We start from the raw sequence: 18839 nt of genomic DNA, 5'->3' as shown, positions 1-18839 counted from the left end.
TTTCTTGTTTTATTCAGCTTTGTACCACTCTGCTGACAGCCGTGTGAGTGATGGCCTTCAGGCAGATGATTCTTCTTTGCCATGAAGGAACTGATAAATACTGCCTGTCTCTGCAATAAATTGTGCATGAAATAGTCCACTCCGGAAATCTACAGAGTTATGGTAAGGAAAACGACATTGTGAAAAAATACAGCAAAGCAGCAATTAACTGAAACCCAATTGAATAGAGCCTCTAAATAACCTCAATTGTGTTTTTATTTATTATTGTTTGTTTCAATTATATTGGGGGAGGGGAAGAGTCATAGAAAAATAAGATGCCATTAGGGTGTTAATAAGTTTATTTTCAGGATATTTAATATAACTCATAGATAGTGATTTCAGTCTCTATACCTGCTATATGCTTGGTAGTGTATTATGTGATTTCTCATTTATGGTCACCACCCAGAGACTAAGGAAGAGCACAAAATTCTCAAGTAATAATAGCAGGTTTACCAATGTCATTTCCTGTACTAAGAAAGTAAATTTTTGTGCTATATACACATTTATCATCAGTAAAGGTAAAGGTAAAGGTCCTCCCATTGTTCGTTGATTTGCTCAAGCCGGCCCAATAACGTCTCCATTGGAGACTTTGCTGTTACTGTGTCTGGCATATCAAATACGTCACGGGGAGCTTGCCAGGCTCTGCTGTGCGGGCGAGATACTCTCGGTAGCTTGCCGGGCTCTCCGAGAGGGGCGGAGGAATCGAACTCGGGTCGGCCATGTTGGCCGCTTGCAAAGCAAACGCCCTACCGCTGTGCTATCGCTCCAGCCAGTAATGAGTGAAAAAAATTGAAATAAAAGATTTTTTTTCAAAAGTTAGTAACTCAAGCTGTGGTTTGAGGATATAAGAAATGTGCATATAAATATATGACATATATCATAAATAAATTTAAATGAATTCCAGGTCAATTTTTATTAGTATTTATGAATGGATGATTAGAGTACTTTCTCAAAAATGGTTATTGTGCCTTTTCTGTTATACAGTACATACTCTTTGAGTATCTTTCTCTGAGACTATTTGCTACTGTGCAAATGTTGTTTGGACTTGTGAAATAACTGGATTTCTTGAGCACATACGTTAATGATTGGGGAGGGAAGCTGGAGCTATAGTATAGCAGGTAGGGCATTTGCCTTGCATGCGGCTGACCCGGGTTCAATTCTGACATTCCATATGGTCTCCTAAGCACTTCCAGGAGTAATTCCTGAATATAGAGCCAGAAGTAACCTCTGAGCATCGCTGGGTATGACCCAAAAAGAAACAAATTAATGATTTTTTGTCCTTTCCACACATTAACCTTATATATTCAAGCACTCTAATTATAAACCTAAACACATACTTTGTGTTTTTTTCCATAGATATCTACTAAAATATACTATGCTTGTTATTCATACCAGAGCATAAATTTATGTCAATGTATTAAACTTTTAGGAATGTTCCCAACGTGAATGTTGTCTCAAATAGTGAAATGGAAGTGTTTATTATCATTAAACAAGCATCAGCAAATAGATATTGTAGTGAAGACCAAGACTTTCTTAGCCCCATGGTATTGTTGGCTTAGAAAGAACCTTGGAAACAATCCAGTAGCCCATTCCAATTATTTAGGCACAATTCATATTAAGACCCTGCTTTATGTCAGACAGCACACTGTTTCCTCAAATCTGCCATCTCATTTTATCCTTACAAAACCCCATGAAGTTAGGATGATTATCATTATTTCATAGATGAGGTAATTGAGACCCAGAAAGTATTAATTTATGAGCTCAAGATCATATAAACAGTATATGGCAGACCTGGTGTTTAAAACCAGGTTTTCTGGCTCCCAATATAGAGGTCTATCAGCTTCAGGAATAATTGGAAAGCATATTTAAAAGCAAAAAAAAAAACACTACTTTCCACTAGTATTCATAATGGTGAATTTCTTGGGAATATGGGGGAAAAATTTCTGTATCATAAATTCTTACTTTAATAACAATTTTTGTCTAAAAACAATGATAATTTTTGCTATAAAATTCTGAAAAATCCAGTGGATTAAAACAACCTTTAGCTACTTATGGATCATTTGGAAATGGACAAATCTTGATCTCTCTCATTAGGTTTAGTATCCAGTTTTAGTTTGGATTCAGGTTTGCTTTATGTGTCTTTCCTCTTTGTTGGACTAGCAGTTGTCCAGACTATTATCTTGAAATTACAATGGCAGAAAAACAAAAGAAGAAAAAAGATTAACATGTATAAATATTTCACATCTCTATGTCACTGCTGATAACATTTTATTGATCGATGAAAATTTCAAGGTTAAACCCAAAGGTAAATTAGCTCTTAAAAGAACTCTGAAGACCCTCAAACATGTCATCCAATAATAGCATCGGTAGCAAATCTCATGAGCTCATTGGATACGGCAAGTTTAGCCTCTGGGGTTTAGTAGGTTTAAAATCTCTTGATTTGATGACCAAAGAACTAAAAAACAAATTATATACTTTTTCCTATCTAACATACAACATGAAACAAATTTAAAGTTAGTCACCTTTGAAATAAAGAAAACTGGTGGTATACAGCAACCACTGATCCTAGCAAGCCTGTAATTGTGCTGGAGAAATGGTATCAAATACCTTTTCCTAAAAGTATTTAATATTCTTTGATGTGTTCCAAGTACTGCTCCCTATGAATCTGTTATGTATACATTGTTTTCCATCACTCCCGGTTGCACCCTCTTGCAACATTCTCTTCAGCTCTTTGGTGAAGCCAATAGAAAATAAACTCATCTCAAAGGCTCAAGAACTTCCTGAGATGGTTTTCTGTCCATAGAAACTTGGACAGAAGACTGTTCCAGTAGACTGTTTAAATCATTCAAACTCAGTCCTCTTACATGTTCTTGACAATACAGCTCTTGACAATATAGCTCTTTTCCAAAAAAAAATCTGAATTTTCTGTTTGATTCTAGTCAACTCCATGTGCAAAAAGCACAACCACAATTATTTTCAAAACCTGTCCTTCTCTTCAATTATGATGAATTGCACTCATCTAACTTCTGTGAGATTATGCTCTAATCTTTCTGAAAAATCTTTGTTCAGCTGAGAAGATACTGGAGGCATTACATTAGTCTTTCATAGGTTAAAAAAGGATTACATACTTCTGATTTGGTCTCTATACTAAGGCTGTGTGTTTCTTCCAACAATTAAATGGTACATTTGATATTTTTCCATCTCTATCATTGTGTCACATCTTTGATTTAGTGAAAAAAATTTCTTTCCCAATATTGAGATTTTTAGAATTTCTAGATGCTCTGACGTTTTTTCTTGCAAACCCACAAGTTTTCCTGAGTTCTTTTCTTTCTCATTAGCTTATGAAATGCAGCTTGTAACAATAGCTCATGTTTTAGAGTGTTTGGTGATAAATCTTCTCACTCAAATCTACAAATTCATTAGGCACACCATTTACCTTCCAGATTACTGCCAGCAGCAGTTTACTAATGCTTGCAACTGTGAAATGTGGGTACGCAGTTTTTTCAGGCTATTTTTTCAGGTTTTGTTTTGTCACTTTATTTCAACTGCCTATAGTATCATTTTCATACCACCTGCATTCTGGTTCTGGCTTCCAAGCAAGTAATATATATATACCTATATATAAACATATATATATATATAATCACTGTGAGATGCAGTCAAAAAGTTGTTCATGATTGTATTTCAGACATACAATGTTCCATCATGGGTCTCTTCTCCTGTGTACATTTCCCACAACCATTGTCCCCAGTTTCCCTCCTGACCCCTACCCCTAGCCTGCCTCTATGGCAGGCACTTTCCTTTCTTCTCTCTCACTCTCTCTCTCCTTTTGGGCATTACGGTTTGCAATATAGGCATTAAAAGGGTTGTCCTTTTACCTACTTTCAGCACTCAATTCTTGTTTAGAGTGATCATTTCCAACTACCTTTGGCCTGGTTGTTCCTTTCTTTATCCTAGCTGCCCTCCCTCACTCACACACACACACACACACACACACACACACACACACACACACACACACTTGTGGCACACTTCTAACTGTGGACCATTCCTCCTGGCCCTTGTTTCTACTGTTCTTGAGCATTAGTCTCATACTATGATATTTTTATATCCCACAAATGAATTCAATCGTTCTATGTCTGTCCCTCTCTCCCTCTGATTGATTTCATTCAGCATGATACTCTCCACGTACATTCATTTATAAGCAGATTTCTTAACTTCATGGTGACTTTTTCCTGGTGGTTGTGTAGTATTCCATTGTGTAGATGTATCATGGTTTCTATATTTAGTATCTGTTCTCAGGCATTTGGGTGGTTTCCAGATTTTGGCTAATTGTGAATAGTGCTGCAATGGACATAGAAGTGCAGATGGCTTCTCTAGAGAGTATAACATATTTTAGATTTTTTCTTTGTGAGAGTAATTTGTTCCTAGTCTGAATTTCTGTATTCATCACCTATTCACCATGAAGTTATAAAATTACAACAAATAATCTAAAAATTTTCTGTTTTGGAAAGAATTTATCAATATTTATACATATCAGAATTGCATGATCCAGTGATGTACAACTCCAAGTTATATCCCAGTTCATCTCACTTCCTTTTCAGACCAGGAGGCTAGTCAAAAAATGTACTTCAGTTTTGGTTTGTTTTGTTACCAACAGGGCTGTGTTCAGAGCTTATACCTGGAAAGGCTGGGAGTCATATGTGGTGCCAGGGATCAAACCCGGATTGACTGCAGGGAAATACCTCACCTGCTATACCATCTCTCCAGCACTAAGAAATTGTACTTCTTATGGTGAAGCAAAATAACTCAAATATATTTTTTATGGTGATGGTCTAAGCCTTAGTATTTTTGCAGCTGTTATTGAAACTGGTCTCTTAATCTCACTTTGGTCAAAGCAATTAAGATATTAGACCCTATCTTAAATTTCTAGCAATGCCATCACATATTGCCACCAACCAGAAAACAATGTACTTATATCACATTCTGGAGGTCATAATCTGACACAGGTCTCTAATGCAAAATCAAGATTTTGGAACTACTGTGCTTCTTCTCTACTCCAGGGGAAGAATCCACTGCTCAATTTCTCCTGGATTTTATGAAACTCAGCTCCTTATGGTTGCAGGACTGACATCCCTGTTTCTTTTGTGCTGACAGGCAAGGATCCAATACACATTATTTTTCATGCTGTGTAGACATGCAAGGATACTATCCACATTCTCTCCATTTTCAAAACCACAGAGGGCAGTGAGTCATTCTCATACTTTCTATCTCTTCAACCCTTGTGCTATCTATCTCCTTTCCTCAACTGCAACTGTACCTGAATGACTCCAGCTGGACAAATTTCTCTTTTACAAGGGCTCTTGCATTTATATTGGGGGCACACCTGAATATCCCAGGTTACTTTCTTTGATTTGAAATCTGTCATCTTGAGACTTAGAGATGGCTCAATGGTTAATGTATTTGCCTAGAAACCTTGGTGTCTTTGTGTGCAGAGCATGATTTAACAGCTTCTTTGTACTTGCAATTCTGCTGTCTGTGATTTCCGGCTTGAATTCTGACTTCTGGTGGAACCATAATCAGGTATTTGTGACCATTTCAACAGAAAGGGTGCAGCTTCTGCCAAGAATAAAAACTCAAAAGATGTGGAAGCACTACGGCTAGAACTGCAACTCATAGAAAGCACATGTGCAAACACTGCAGAGACCCCCAGTGAGTGCTACAGTCTAAGTGCAGCACAATATCATAACTGAAGGAGCATGCTATCTGGCAAGCATCACAACTAAATTCGCAAATAACATCAACAAAGGAAAGTGATGATAGGGGGAGATCTACTAATTCCATCAGCAAAATTTCTTAATTGTTGTTCCTAGATTTGGATTTTATTCAGTAGTCAGTGAGCTAAAATCACAAGTTTCATTTACTGTGGGCTTCAAATCATGGGTCAGAGGCATGCACCCTTTATGCCATTATAAGTAAAAAAGTAAAAATGAAAATGGTGCGGCAGGGGGAATGGAGTCTTACCTAGAAAAGACAGAAAGTGAATAAATATATTTGAAAATATTCTGTGAAGGACCAGGTAGCAAATATTTTAAGCTTTATGAAATACAGGATCTCTGTCACAACTACTTAACTCTTCCATTGCAACTTAAAGGTAGTTATGAGCACTATGTAAATTAAAGAGAATGACATAAAATTTTATAAAACTATAAAAATAGGCAACAGGCAAGTTTTGGCCAACAGGACAGAGCTAACTGTGGTGGTGATTCAAGTAACTACAGTTCTCTACTAGGTGTCTTCCTGTATAATAATAATAGAACGTAAGTGTGCCCCCTCCAAATAACAAAACAGGAGAAATATTAATTCCTTTTCACAGGAACTTATTTAACCTTGTAAAACATTTTGTCTAAGAGCTTTCTCCTCTGGTATGTTTTAATAATTAAAAGTGAAGTTTAATGGAGCTGGAGAGATAGTACAGGAGGGCAGGTGCTTGCTTTGCACACAGCTTACCCTGATCTGACCCCCAACACCCTAACTGGTACCTTGAGCACTGCCAGGAGTAAGCCCTGAGTGCAGAACCAAGCCCTGGGTACAACCCCAACACTCAATTTTTTTAAAAAAAAGTGAAGATAAGAGCTGACGAGGTAATATAGGGGTAAATGCATTTAACTTGTATGCTGCCAATTCGATTTGACCACCAGAACTTCATGTGGTTACCTGTGCACTACCAGAAGTGATTCCTGAGCAAGAACCAGTTATAAACCTCGAGCATTGTTGGCTGTGTCCCCAAAGCCAAACAACAATAAGAAAAAATGAGGTTTACAATCAGTATTCTTCTGCCATTTACATCTACAGACTAATACCTGTCCTGTATATTGATCCATGGAATGTCAGTAATAACCAAAGCAGTAAACCAGTGGTTTTTAACCTTTCTACACCTGCAAACTTGCAACACTTTGTGGACTGGTGTTTGGGGATCACTGTAGTATTTACCATACCTACCTTAGTGGTAAGGTGAAGCAGCTGAAGGTGGGTAAGTCACTTGCGACATGAGACTGCTTTCCTATGTAAGCACTTGCTTCCTTACATAAGGATAGCTTCTTCTCCCCATAGAGATGGGAATGATAGAGATATATTGCTCTAAGAAATCCTATTCCATTGCCCTGAAAATTGGAAGAGCATCTGAAATCTGGAAATGCTAGCTTGTAGAGAGAGGGACTTGTCAAAAACCTTAAGAGTCGGCCAGAATTCAGTTCAAGTCAGCCTGAGAAACACCGAATATAGTATGTGTTGTCCAACACAGGGCTAATAAAATTAAAATGACTACTGGGTCCTCCGTGTGACATGTTGACTGTGATGCCAGCCACCCTGGGTCCTGTTGCATGTGCTTGGATGGCTGAACAGGGCCTCTTTGCATTCATCTTCCTGATCGTTTGAATTTCTTGAACAATTGCTTGTGGCATAGTAAGCATTTTCTTTGTAACAGCTGATTAAAAGATTGCTATTACTGAAGAAAACATAGATTTAAAAACAAAAGCAGTTAGTAGCTTTTATCCATCATCAAGGAATTAACCAATTGGCAACAAGTGGGACAGCTCAATTTCTTTAGATATCTGAGGCCTAAATAGCTTAATTGGGGAAGCATGTTAAAAGGGATGGAATGACATTCATTATGGATTAAGTTAATACATTTCAGACCCATCACATGGCTTAATTTAACAAATTCCACATCTTACTGTTTGGCAGGAAATGGCATCTCATGAACATCATTACCAGTCAGTCTGACTTGAGTTAGTTGAAAAGACTGACTCCATCTGAAAACTGTTAATCTTAATAATACTGTGCTCTGCCTTGGCAAAATCCTCTGTATGCTTGGGAATCTTAGGACTCAACTGCCAGCCTCCCCAAGGCCCTCCCCTCCCACCAAGCTATTCAAAATGAGGAGGGAAATAGAATGTTTACTAGTTAAACTCATCTAAAGAGGTATAAAATGAACTTGTCCTCTGTTAGGAAATTGGGTAGGTCCTACTAGAATCATCTTTAACTTTTCAATAGAAATTGTTGAATTATAGAAAATACGTGCTTCTATAGTACTGTCCTCTCCTGTGCTATAGAAATATGTATTACTTGTAACACTTGTCATCCCATTGCTCATTGATTTGATTGAGCTGGTGCCAGTAACATCTCCATTCATCCCTGTCAGGTGCTAGTGTATCCTAATGGCATCTGCTCGCTCCAGGAACACGAAGAGCCTCAAACCAGGGTTTTGATGAAGAAGTCTGACCATCTCGTAGGTGGGTGGCCAAGCATTCTTTTGACATTCTGTGGAATCCAGTCAGTTACAGCTCTAGTTCAGCGGTCATCTCCAAATCACATTACGTGTCCAGCCCATCTGATTTTCAACGCCTTGGCAAACAAGACAGCATCCCTGATTCTCGATCGTCGATGGAGGTCAGAACTCCATATTCTTTTTTTCACTTGAGTGAAGCATGATACTCCAAGCATAGCTCTTTCAATTCCTCTTTGGGAGACAAGAATAGTGTTCTCATCCTGTTTTCGTAAGGCCCAGGTCTCAGAGGTGTATGTTAGTGCAGAAAGAATGGTGGAGTTGAAAAGATGTGCCCCGAGCCGGAGGTTCTTCATCCTCTTAGCACTATCATGTCCTGTGCTATAGAAACATGCATTTTTTTTATAATTCATGCATTTTCTAAATTCTATAATTTCTATAATTTCTATTTAAAAGTTAAAGATGATCCTAGTAGGAGCTGCCCAATTTCCTAACAGGGGACAAGTCCATTTTATACCCTCACTCTCTTTTAGATGAGTAAATGAAACGGGCTCTTTCATGTTTCTATAAAAGGTAAAGTAAAGTAAAGGCCCTCCCGTTGATCATCGATTTGCTCGAGCGGGCCCAGTAACGTCTCCATTGGAGACTTTGTTGTTACTGTGTTTGGCATATCGAATACGTCACGGGGAGCTTGCCAGGCTCTGCCGTGTGGATGAGATACGCTTGGTAGCTTGCCGGGCTCTCCGAGAGGGGCGGAGGAATCGAACTCGGGTCGGCCATGTTGGCTGCGTGCAAGGCAAACGCCCTACCGCTGTGCTGTCGCTCTGCTGGAGCTGCATGTTTCTATACCATTGATTAATTTGGTGTGGGAAAAGGGAAGAATGAAATCTAGTGGGAAGTAATAGGAATCACTTTAATAAGGGTTCTCATCCCATCTTAATCAACAATAGTTTACATATATGTGGGTGCTCCCAAATTTCTATCTCCTAGTGACTTTGGGGTGTCCTAAATGGCTTTACATCATTGGAAGCTTCATCTAGAGTGTGTTTAGAATGTCTCTTGTCAGTATCATTTTCCCTTGTGCTGCTGATATTTCCAGTTAAGAGGCTATGATGACTTATTGACCTGGGAACAAAATCAAGAATGATTAAGGACTATGAAACTGGGGAAGAACCAGTAACAGTAATTGCTCGATAGGTGTATCTCATTCCACCACAGCTATGATCTTGAAGAATAACAACAAACTGAGAGAAGTTAAAGTATATGCTACAGGGGGAATGGAGGGTATAGCTCAGCAGCAAAAAGCACATGATTGACACTACGTGCCACCTAGAAGCACGGGACATTTTCCTAGAGGATTCCAAGGACCTTATTGCAGGCATCAACATTGAATGATCAGTTCTGGTTAGCAAAGAATCATCAGTACAGTTCCCTGGGTCCCCTACGCACTCAGTCTTGAGGGCTTCCCCACTCTGTTTCATTGAAAATAACAAGACTAACAAAAGTTCAAGAAGATCCAACATCACATATCAAGAACCTGCACTGAAGACTGAAAACAGAAGTAAATCCTTCTCAGTACCACACTGGTAACTATCAAAGCAAAATGTTTGTGACGTTGAAAGAACTAAACCTGACCATGACACCAAATTTACTACTGGCTCTGAGTAGTTTAAAACAGTATTTCTCAGCCTTTTTCCAACCAATATCATCTTCTAACCTTATTTTCCTGTGGTACCCCTGTCCTACCAGTTCGTCCCCTAGTTTCATGCAGTGTACCCAATTTGTGAAATTTTTACCTGTGGTCCCTTAGAATATCTTGGAGGTCTAAGGGGGCCCATAAGCAGCCCCTAGTTGAGAAACATTAGTTTTACAATTCAAGAATTTTTATTTACTATGTAATATTAAAGTGAGTTGAAAAAATGTGGTAACTCTAGAGAAACTGATTGTAAAAAAAATTTACTTGCCAAAGTAAATATACTATTTGGATGGAATTTCCCTGTTTTGAATACAGATACCCATAAGTATGATTACTAAAAAATTGCATCTATGACTGTAACAGGAAACTTGCTTGGACTTAGGATGATCCGCCTAGTAGTATATGAATAACATCAAGAAGAAGACACTTCCAGAAGCTTTCCATCTATGACTTCAAAGAATTTTACAGGAAAGTGGAGGTCACAAAATTTTCCATATACTTTATGATGTTTACACTATGAAAGAATTATCTATGGACATATTTATCAAAATGTATGTTCATAGTTAAGTGAATCACAACTATATGTTTTATTATTGACCCTCTGGTATGACCAAGAAATCAACACATTTCCAGGTCCATACTACCTGGTCCATACTGCAAACTCACTGAAAAATCAATATTGCTGCTTCTGCTTTGTCAGTGAGGAAACTGAGCCTCAAGAGTCTAACTATAAGAATTGACTGTGGTCATAGATGATAAACTCAAGACTCCAAACAAATCAGACCGATGGATAATAAAGTCAAGACTCCAACCAAATCAGACCAATTCTAGTTCTCCATATTTTTACTCAATTATTCACACTTCAAGAATTGGGATTAACTAGCAACACTAGAAACAATCACTCCCTTTTTAGTTCTCCAGCCACAAGAAGTGAGAGATGGAAGGTTATGCTCTTAAAAATAATAGACACACCATCACTTTCCATCCAGATATCTGTTGTTTTGTGAGAATATATCTCTAACCTGAAAATCAAATTACAGTACTAGGCAACAAAGAAGAGCATGGAAGTCTGCCATGAGAGGAAAGGAAAAACCTAGGAAGTACATATTTAAAAATAATTTCTCCACTTTTATAGGACTAGCAGTTATATATATATATATTATATATATATATATACAGAGAGAGAGAGAGAGAGTGAGCTTCTTACCCAAGACAGTATGAACATGAGTCAGGACTATGTTTCATATTCACTGTTTTGTTGAGCACCAGGAGCCTAACCATTAACTCCAGGTGTATTACATGTTAAAGCCATTCTTGTTATTTTGATGAGGTTTGAGAATTCAGCACTATCCAAGAGTGAGGATGGTTGTTTGAGTTGAACCCAGAAGTATGATCTTTGGATGCAAATCCAGTGTAACATCAACATTGTGGACCTGAACCTTTATTTATCTGGTGTAAGCCATTTTGCCAAAATCATCAATGCAATTATAAAGCATACAGTCCTTAGAGGAGTTTACAAGAGATCTGACTATGCCCATGCCTCAATTTTGTTACCACAGCCAATGACTTGTACTTACTTGCCAACATTTATAGAACTTCAACTACGTTCTAGGTACTGCTCTAGGATTTGGAAGTTGGAAAAACCAAATTAATAGATCAAACATTTTGGAAGATAACAGTTCAGTTGATGAGGCAAACATGTAAAGAACCAATAATTTTTTGGTGGTGGAGAATGGGCACTGGTGAAGGTATGAGTATTGTATTGTATGACCCAGACTTAAACCTGAAAACTTTGTAACTGCTCTCACGGTGATGCAATACATAAAATTATAAAATAAAAATAAAGAACCAAGAATAACTTTAAAAAATTGGCAGTGGTTATTGATCGGTGACTATATTCTGAAAATTATTCTAAGATTTTTTATGTATTAAATCAGTGAAGGAATAGCATACATTATAAAGCAGATGCTACTATTCTCATTTTAGAAAACAGATTAGAAACTGAATAAAAGAGAAACTAAGGCAATTTTTCAGAACCATACAGTGATTAAGTGATACAGCGAGGATATGAAACAAGGGTGTATGGATTATAGCCTATGTATATCACTCTGAAGCATTTTATCAAAATATAACGCATTCTAAGAGATATCTAAACCTGGTGCTTTGGAGAGTAGACAGTAGAGAGTAGAGACATTTTTAGAGAATGTTTTTCCCCCACAACTCTTGAATTGAATCAGCATGGATAGGAACTTGCATATGTTGACAAAGGAAAGGATTGCCTTTTACTCAAAGTAAAGGGCATAGAACGTGTATGAAAGCTGCAGAAGTTCAAATTTAGAGTTCAGTGTAGCAGGAGTTAAGGATTAGTCAGCAACTTAGAAAGTGATTGGAAATGCAACTCTTATTTCATTATTGCAAGCATTTATTAGAAGAACAACTCTGAGGCCAGAAAGTTGGTATAAAGAATGAAGTGAAAATATATAAATGGTATTTAAGTAGATCAGTCTATCCAGCAATGAAGAATTGAAGATGTGTGGAAAATATTTTTGTTTCTATGGAAGTGTGCCCAAACTCATCCTGTCTTGTTATGGTTAGATGAGTCTTAGCCAAGGATGGGCCTTTGCCAACCATTTAGGTCCAATCAAATGCAAATTTATCTGTGATTGAGAAAAGCAGAATAAATAGAATAACAAAATCCATTAGAAGGCACTTTCAAGAGATTGAATCATTAAAGAACACTGCTGAGTTGACTGAAAAGTAGAGAACATTATCCAAAACTGGTTTCTACTTAGATGGATACGAGCTAATTACTTTAGCTTGCTTCGAGTTGATTTCTTTTATGAACTCACTTAACAAATATTTTGGGGGGGAAATTAGGGGTTGGGTATACAGGTTTTGTGCTCAGGAGTGACATCTGGTGGCACTGAGAGACTATATATAGTGCAGGGATCAAACCCAGAGTCAACAACATGTAATGCTCTTAAGAGCCTTCCCTCCTATACTGTATCTCTGGTTCTAAATTTAAAAAAAAAAATGGTTAAAATTAATATCTACTCTGATTTAGGACACAGAGTGGTAAGCAGGACAGTCTTCATGGAACTCATACCTAATGGAGTACAGATCAGGTATTCAGCAGTAGATGGACACTATTTGATTCCACATAAAACCTTGTGAAGCAGACACATCTTAGGAAACACAATTCTTGACTGACAGAATACTTGTGTGGAAGCATTATGTGTACTCTGAGTTTTTACGTATGTGGTGGTGGGGAGAGGAAGCTTCTGCACTGAGATTCTTTGTATTTGCTCTCAATTTCTATCAGGATAGAATAGAATCTGCCTGGGATCTAGACTGTCACTGTCACTGTCTTCCCAGTGTTCATCGATTTGCTCGAGTGGGTCCAGTAAAATCTCCGTTGTGAGACTTGTTATTACTGTGTTTGGCATATCGAATATGTCATGGGTAGCTTACCAGGCTTTGCCGTGCAGGCGAGATACTCTCTGTAGCTTTCCAGGCTCTTCAAGAGGGGCAGAGGAATTGAACCCGGCCACGTGCAAGGCAAACGCCCTACTGCTATACTATAGCTCCAGTCAGGATGGCCGAGCAGGATCTAGACTACTGAGAAATAAATTCACGAAACTCTTTAGCCAGTTTTGGCCAGCTTTAGAAGCAGTCAAAAATAAGTCCTATAATGTGAAGGGGCTAAAGTACCTTTTTAATGGATTTATTACCCTCATTCCAGGCCAATTAAGAGAAGGATAAAGATGTTAGGCATCTGGTAGCAGTATAGCAGTTTTGCCTTTGCAAAAGCTTTGTGGAGATTATATACTGTTCAGATGTGTCACGACCAATGGGTTTCTTCACAGAGTTCCCTCTGATGTGAGCTTGTGTTGCAGACTACATCCTGTCACTGCCAGCAGAAGTAATGCCTTAGTACTTTGTCATTAACACATAGTACAAAGAGAAACAAAACAAGATAACCATGTATATTCTGATGATAAGCCACTTCTCAAAAAGAGGAAATACAGAAATAACTGAAAAGGTTGTATTTGGTTCTTTCTTCCATTCCAAAATGTTGGCATTTAAGATTACATAGGTAATAGAAAAGCTGGGAGAATCATTTAGCCCAAGAGGCAGCCGTGTTTCCACCTCATAAATTATTCAAGGGTAGACAACCCAAAGTTAGAGCTTCAGCATCAAGAGAATTTAAGGTGTCCCAGGTCCCTTCACCCATTTGCTCTCTCCTCCAGTTCTTTGTATTCTTGTCTTTATAGATACAGTATGCCTGATTCTTTTCTTTTGTTTTTAAAATTTTATTGAATTTTTTAAAGTTATTCACAATAATTTGTTACATTTAATAATCCAACACTAATCCCACCACCTTTACATCTACCCACCACCATATTTTGAATATTTCCACCCTGTCCCCTCCCAAACCCTGCCCCCAAAGCAGGACCTAAATAGTTTCTTTTGTATTGTTTGTTATGAATAACCCACTGAAAATAATCCTAAAAAGTCTCCTTTGAGGAAAGTGTGTGAAGATTGTTGTATCTCACCGTGGAGCCAGTAAGCCCTTGTATAAGAGATTGCCAACATAGAAAATGTCACATAGCTGTGAATGTGGCCACTCACTCCAGGAATTCTAAAATTTTAAATACGGTTATACAGTTGAGGTTAATTTAATATTTAAAAAAAAACTGGATGGTGACTTTGGAGTCCAGAGGCATCTCTGTGGCATATCATTCTGTGTTGCTCTCTTCCAAGAACTTTATTTGTGCATCTCGGGATCTCTGGCTGTTAAATAGCTTAGGTGGTGCCAAAGGCAGTTCCTGGGCATGACTGCTGGGCTACCAGAAGCACAGGGAGATGGGGGGGTGGGTCGCTCAACTCCCGACTCTGCACAAGTCTGGCATTTTCAGTCACAAGTCCCACCTACCTGGATTTTTCAGCAGATTTGTATATGGATGAAGCTGTCCAAGCCTTGGAGAGTGGCTGTGAGCATGGCCGTGATCATGTTCTGGAGTTTTCTGGTTCCTAGGGCTCAGTTGGGGCAGAGAGAAGAACTCACCCACCTGGCTCTGGGTTGCTCCTGATGAGACCACCCTATTCTTTTCTAACGATCATGTTATTCTTCCAGGAAGAGAAAGGAGTATTATCAAAAGTCAAATTTTAAAAAAAAGCACTTGTTAGCTGAGTTACAACCTTCAAGAAGCTTTACTAGAGTTATAATTTGCCACTTACATTTTATTTGTCTGAACCCATGCAAATGGCAAGTTATCCAAGACGGTCTAGGGATTTGAAATTATTTAGCTGGACACATGGGCACGCATGGCACAATCAGAATTCTACTAAAGTTAAATAAGAGAAAGTATATTATGGAAGCAAATAATAATGTCTAGAGACCTCGAGAAATGTGAGGGAAGATTCAAGTTACTACCAGAGTTTTCTGAAGATTTCACTTTTCTTATAATCTGTAGAAACATGAGAAATGTGGACCAGGCTTTCCCCAGCAGACAGGCCTGAGGACTCCTGACTCCAAGCAGGACTATTCTGAGACATAAGTTATACTCGAATTCCGAGAGTCATAATGAAGTCCTTCTTTGTAGGACTTTGGCTGAGGCCAGAAATTGCTTGGTTTCCCTCCTTCATAACCCTTTTTCTTACTTTCCTACTTCGTTCCCTGAGGGGGAAGTTTCTTCATACATTAATTAATTTACTCAAATCACCATCTCTCTCTTACAGTTATATAGTGCTCAAAAACCCATCCCTCCACTGGTGTACATTTCCCACCACCAATATCCCACTTATTTCTCCTGCCCAGCACCAGCCCAGCCTGCCCCTATTCTTTCTTTCTTTCTTTCTTTCTTTCTTTCTTTCTTTCTTTCTTTCTTTCTTTCTTTCTTCTTTCTTTCTTTCTTCTTCTTCTTCTCCTTCTCCTTCTCCTTCTTCTTCTTTCGTCTTTCTTCTTTCTTCTTTCTTCCTCCTTAGGGGCATTATGGCTTGCACATACAGATACTGAGAGACCATCATATCATGTTTGGTCCTTTACTTACTTTCAGCATACATTCTCTCATGCAGGGCAATCCCTTCCAACCATCATTGTCATAATGGTCCCTTCTCTATCCCAACTTCCCTCTCTCCCAGCCCTTGAGGAAGACTTCCAAAAGTGAAACCAATCCTTCTGGTCCTTGTTTCTACTGTCCTGTCCTTTTGTGCACAAATGAGTACAGTTATTCTATGTCTGCCCTCTCCTTCTGACTCAGCATGATACTCTCCATGTCCATCAATTTATAAGCAAATTTCATGATTTCATTTTTTTCTAATAGTTATATTGTATTCTATTGTGTAGCTGAGCCATAGTTTCTTGATCTAGTCATCTGTTCCTTGGCACTCAGGTTGTTTACAGTTTCTGGCTATGCAATGAACATACAAGTGCAGATTCCATTTCTGTTGTGTGTTTTTGAACCCCGGGATATATTCCCAGAAGTGGTATTGCTATGTCATATGGAAGATCAATTTCTAGTTTTTTGAGGAGTACCCATATTGTTTTCTAAAAAGTATGACCGATTGATATTCCCACCAACAATGAATGAGAGTCCCTTTTTCCCTGCATTCACACCAGCACTGGCTGATCTTATTGTTTTTGATGTGTGACAGTCTCTGTGGTGTGAGATGATATCTCATTGTTTTGATTTACATCTCCCTGATGATTAGCAATGTAGAACATTTTTATGTGCCTTTTGGGCATTTTTAGTTCTTTGAGAAAGTTTCTATTCATTCCTTTTTGTTGTTGTTGTTGTTATTTTCATGAGTTTGGAGTTTTTTTCTTATAAAGTTATACCAGTCTCTTACATATCTTGGATATTAACCCCTTCTCTGATGGGTTTTGGATTAGTAATTTTTTTCCATTTCGTGGAATGTTTCTGTGTCTTAGTCACCATTCCTTCTGAAGTGCAGAAGCTTCTTAGTTTAATGTAGTCCTGTTTGTTTATCTTCGCTTCCACTTCCTTGGTCAGTGGTGTTTGATCTTTAAAGATGCCATGTCATGGAGGGTTCTGCCTACATTTTCCTCCATGATTGTTTTTAAAAGATTCAGGTCTTATATTGAAATCTTTAATCCATTTTGATCTGACTTTTGTGCCTGGTGTTAGACAGAGGTCTGAGTTCACTTTTTTGCAAGTAGTTGTCTAGTTTTCCCAGCATCTCTTGTTGAAGGGACTTTTCTCTTTCCACTTCACATTTCTTGCTCCTTTGTCAAGGATTAAGTGATCATATATGTGAGGGTCTGTGTTAGTATGTTCAACTCTATTTAATTGATCTGATGGTCTGTCTTTATTCTAATACCATGTTGTTTTAATTACTACTGGTTTGTAGCACACTTTGAAGTTGGGGAAGGTGATGTCTCTCATCTTCTTTTCCCCAACAATTGCCTTAGCTATTCATGGGGAATTTATTGTTACACATGAATTTTAGGAATGTTTTTGTCTATTTCTTTGGAAAATGTCATGGGTATCCTTATAGGGACTGCATTGAATCTTTACAATGCCTTAAGGAGTATTGCCATTTTGACAATGTCAATTTCCCGATTCATGAGTAGGATATGCTTCTCCAATTCCTAGCGTCCTCTTTTATTTCCTGAAGTAGTGTTCTATACATTTTTTGTGCAGGTCCTTCACCTCTTTAGTTTAGCTGAATCCAAGGTACTTGATTAAATATCTATTTCTGAATTTGCTCTAGGGAATTTGCTAGATAGCCTTAACACACTTTTTAATTATTTTTTTATTAGTGAAACACCATGAGGTACAGTTGTAGACTTGCAAACTTTCATCCTTGGGTTTCAGTTATATAATGATCAAGTACTCATCCCTCCATTAGTGCCCATTCTCTACCACCAATGAACCCAGTAAAGCTCCCTCTGGAGCCCCCCTACCCCACCCCACCTTTGTGGCAGGCCATTCCCTTTTGCTCTCTCTTTCCTTGAGGGTGTTGTAGTTTGCAATAGAGGTATTGAGTGGCCATCGTGTTCAGTCTATAGTCTACTTTCAGCACACATATCTCATCCTGAGAAAGTCCTCCAAATACCCTTGACTTTACTTGGTGTTTCCTTCTCTATCTGAGCTGCCTTTCCCTCAGCATGTGCTGCCAGCTTCCAAGCAATGGAGACGACCTCCTGGTACTTATCTCAACCATTATTGGGTTTTCATCTTTGATTCTATTACTTTATATTCCCCAGATGAGTGAAGTCTTTCTATGTCTGTCCCTCTCTTTCTGAGTCATTTCACTTAGCATGATAATTTCCATGTAGAACCACTTGTTTGCAAATTTCCTGACTTAATCATTTCTAATAGCTGCATACTATTCCATTGTTAACACAATTTTTTACTCACCACTTTTAGTCTTTCTTTTTTTATTATTTTTTTTATTTTTTTTTTTTTAAATTTTTTTTATTAGTGAAACACCATGAGGTAGAGTTGTAGATTTACAATTTTTTGTGCTCAGGTTTGATTATACAATGATCAGATACCCAGTGCCCATTTTCCACCACCATGGATAATATCCCCCCCACCCCCATCCCCCCATCCCCCCCTGCCTCTGTGGCAGGGCAATCCCCTGTGTTCTCTCTCTCCTTTTGGGTGTTGTGGTCTGCAAAAGAGGCATTGAGTGGCAAACATGTTCAGTCCATAGTCCACTTTTGACATGCATCTCCCCTCCTGGGAGGATCCTCCAAACACCCTTTATTTGGTGTTCCCTTCTCTATCTGAGCTGCCCTTTCCTCTAGAATGCCCGACTGGCCACTAAGCTATGGAGTAATCCTCC

The sequence above is a fragment of the Sorex fumeus genome, unplaced genomic scaffold (assembly GCF_029834395.1).
Source record: "Sorex fumeus unplaced genomic scaffold, SorFum_2.1 ptg000128l, whole genome shotgun sequence".
Classification (NCBI taxonomy): domain Eukaryota; kingdom Metazoa; phylum Chordata; class Mammalia; order Eulipotyphla; family Soricidae; genus Sorex; species Sorex fumeus.
This window is presented reverse-complemented; position numbering follows the sequence as displayed.